A 4,222-nucleotide genomic window follows, 5' to 3' on the forward strand; every position below is an offset into this window, starting at 1 on the left:
TTTTTTTTTTTTTTTTTAAAGATTTTACGTACTTATTTGACAGAGAATGAGTTTGGGAACACAAGCAGGAGAGGGAGAAGCAGGCTTCCCGTGGAGCAGGGAACCCAATGTGGGGCTGGATCCCAGGATGCTGGGATCATGACCTGAGCCAAAGGCAGCCGCTTAACGACTGAGCCACGGAGGCACCCCTGTATGCCACTTTAAAGTATTAGTCTACACCTGCGATCTTCTATGAATGGTCCAAAGTACATCAACTACATCACACGCTTCCAAAGCTGATGGCTTCCTGCCCCAGTTGAGTAACCTTTTTTGCTCTTCTTTAAATAAATTTGGTCACTGGTGGTTAGAGACCAGAATTTAAAATAGGCATGCAGGATTTAGCTAGCCAAACTAATTTTAACAAAAGGAAATGTAGCAAAGGACACAAATTTAATTGCCAACATCTAAAAATCAGGGAGATTTCACATGGATAGCTCAAACTTACTGTCTTCCCTGTGTGGTGACAACGAGGTGGAGCTGAGTAGTGATGTCCACCTTACTCGGGGTGTGAGCTCTCCTGTCCCCCTACGTTACTCTCTAGTCTCCATGGGCCTGAGATTAAGTGCTCTGTGCTGCTCTGCTTTTCTTAGGACTTGAAAAAACCCACCGAACTGGGAAAACAGGCGAGATAAATGAAAGTAAATATTCCCATGTTTAATATGCAAACAAAATATGTCAAAAAAGATAATTACTCCACTATAAAACAAATTCATGGCTTGTTTCACCAATTTGTATTATATACTTGGTTCCTGTATGCCATTTTATACTGTTGACCTCTAGATTCTCCATTAGTTAGAATTATTTTTGGAAAAAACCAACCTTAACCAATTTCACTACTTATTAGCACCTCCAGTCACAGAGACAAGAAGTGTAACATACACACACAAACTGATCATTTTAACATTTTGCCCAATACTGGAAAGAGGGTTTGCTGGAAAATAATTTTCTAGATTAAATGAGGTACTTTTCTCTGTGCACTACAGCTAGCACTATTTCTGTTTGAGTAGAGGCCTTGTGAGCAGAACAATGTGGCTTTTCCAGAAATGGAGTCTTCCATGGCTGCGAAGTGCTAGATTTACAGCTTTAGAACTGACGGACTCCATATGAGCCCCAAGTCAAAGTTCAGTCTCTATCACCAAATATCAAAGACAGAATAATGCTAAAAATCTTATGTGGACCACAAGGATTGTTCTAAGAAAGGCCCTTCTTACAAGCAAAAATTTGTTTTTAATAGCTCACAAAAATATAAGACACTTTTAGATCAAAAACTACTATTTTGAATGAGTCCCACTAGGCCATAATTCTGTCAAGGTAATAAAGATTAAACAAATCAGAAAAAAATTTGGAACTAACTATACTTCAAAGACCAAATCTTCTGTAGTTAAATTCAGGATGAAAGCAGCACAGGTTTTAAAATAAGCTGCTGAACTAATCAGAAAGTTGTAATTGAACAATTAAAATGAGTAAGAAGTATTCTGTAAGACATAAAAAGGAATCATTCCTAGTTAACAGCCATGACACAGGATCTCAGCTTTGGATAACACACTAACACGCAGGCATCTTGCCATTAAAACTCCATCAACTTAAAATCAAACTATGGCATGACTCTTACGCAGCTTCAGAACAGAGACAGACACATAGTTTAAGCTTCCAGATTTATGGGCTAAGGACTCAGGAGGCTCTTGACTTACCTGAGCATCAGAACAGTATACTACTGCTGCACGCTGATCCATTCCAACTTTGGACATGTGACCGGCTGCCATAATGAGACTCTCCACACTTGATCCCCACTTCCCAGTCTGACATCTCTCACATTGTGCTGTGTCATGGTGCCATTTTAATCTTGGACTGATATCTCCATAATTCCTCGGTCTAATCTGGTTCAGTAGTATTTGGGTATGATATTCCCCACCACAGAATTTGTTCTACATGACATCATCAACTCCTCCACAAAAGAACTGTAGTCCTTTAGGCCTCCTAATCTCCATCCTTTGAAGGGAAATATGTAACAGGGAAAGAACTATTACCAATGAAAATAAACATCAACATTTGGACTGAAATACTTAGGACCTTAGGACTGTAATTATGTATAACAGATATGCTGATCTTAGAGCTTTTAAACTGAAAAATGTAAGGTTATTTCACAATTACTAGCTTCTACCCAATAAGGAATCTGTAAGTGAAATAACTATTATTTTGGGTAATTCCTAGATAATTTTTTAAAAATGTAAGGCATGTAAATGAATATAAAGATGATCAAAAGCCAGAAGAGGTCAGATTATTGAGTTTTCATTGGAAATGTTTCCTCAATGAATACAGATTCTGTCATAAAAATGATAACCCCAACCTAGTAGCAAAACTAGTGAGTCAATGCCATCCTGTGCTATAAAAATTCCACATTACATCGTCAAAGAGATAATTCTAGGCCTTGCATTTCCCCCATGACTTCCTCCTTTCTTATTTGCTGTATTCTAAATATGGTGGGCATATTTAACTTTCAACCTACAAAAACGCCATTCCTAATTCTCTGTAAGATGACATTATGATGTACATCTCACAGGTAACTAGGCCAGGTAAGCACTAAGAACTCTGCCTTCTCTTGGCTAGGCCCAGGTATGGACCACACTAGAGAGTCTTGTTTATAAGATGGGGTCACTTCCTAACTGGAATTTCTAAAGACCCACACTGGGCAATTAGAACATTTATCTTCTTTATTCTCATGTCAACTTTGACAAATGCAGTTCTACCTAGATACTTTATAATTACTGAAGTTGAAAATAAAGGATCATTTCAGTAAAAATTCTAACCAACTGTGATTCATATCTATGTATCTACATCAAAAAAGGCATTAGTCAAATACAAAGTACCAACACGTTGAGTACATTAAATTCACCAGGCTTTTAAGGATCTCGAACCTATTTCTATAATTCAGCCCTTATCTTCAAACTGAGTCTTTAGTGTGTGTAATATAACCTCACTTGAGGTATAACTGAGCCAATGAAAAGCTGAGAATGGCTACTAAAATGCATCAAAGACCAAAACAAAAGTCTGATCTTAAGTCAGTCCTTTTTCATTTGGTAACAAAGGCAATTCCACTTACAGAAAACAGACTCCCACATTTCAAGGGTTTAAAGTTTCATTAGAAAAATCATACACAAAATAAAAAATATATTTTTCAAGAACAATAATGGTTATTTCATTCATCAAATTCATTTAAAACATGAGTTACAGTATAGGAATAGAAATGACAGAAGAAAGCTTTATACAACCAACCGATCTGCAAAACCAGGTTCTTAAAAACAACATACCATATGGTTTTAATAAAAGGCAACTGCAATTCCATTTTCTAAGCTGTCTTAAGTTGAGGGTCTTCTGTAATTGGTTTTTAATACTGTTTTCTCCATAACAAGTTTAAAGATGTCATTTCCTCATCACCAAATAGTTTATTCTCAAAACACCTGATGAAGCAGTTCTCTCTGTTGTTGCCTCATTTCTTTTACTTTGCTAAGGAATATATGAAGCTGCTTTGAAGGTCAATCCAAGTCTACACCAAAGTTCTACAACTTGGATATTTGTCCTCCTTCGCTTCTTAAGAAGTGTGATTAACAGTCACCTGCAACTGAAATTATGATGAACTTTTTCTCTCTTTTTAAGTCTGCCTACTAAATTCTACCTCTTCCTCTGCCCACCGCTGGGAGCACCAACCTCCCCTATCAGATGTGGATTTAGGAGGAGCGGATTTTGTTCAAATTCTCTCAATTTTTCAGTAGTAGTCAAATTCTATCTGAGTATAAGATTTTTTAAAAAGAAAAAAAAAGTCTTTGTTTCATCAAGAAAATGTTAAAACTTTGACAGAAGTTAACCATCTGTCCCAACTCCGTTCTATCAAGGCTCCCAAACAGCTTTCCATTTGCCACGACAGCAGTGGTAGGATGCCCATTATCAACTGCTCTTGGCACTAGTATGACACTACAGATTGGGTCTTTTTCACTGTTCACTTAAAACTATTTCTAAAAGGCAGAAGCCTTTGTAATTAGTTGGAATCTATCAGAATAAATCAGTCTCTGAAAGGAAGGTGTTTGTTGCACTGTTAAGTTACATGCACATGACCGAAGGCAGGATGACCTGTTTCTCCCGGATAAAACTACACAATGTGTGTAACAACTGCGAGGGAGATTGGAGC

This window comes from Lontra canadensis, unplaced genomic scaffold (genome assembly GCF_010015895.1).
Source record: "Lontra canadensis isolate GAN:19392208 unplaced genomic scaffold, GSC_riverotter_1.0 scaffold1, whole genome shotgun sequence".
Classification (NCBI taxonomy): domain Eukaryota; kingdom Metazoa; phylum Chordata; class Mammalia; order Carnivora; family Mustelidae; genus Lontra; species Lontra canadensis.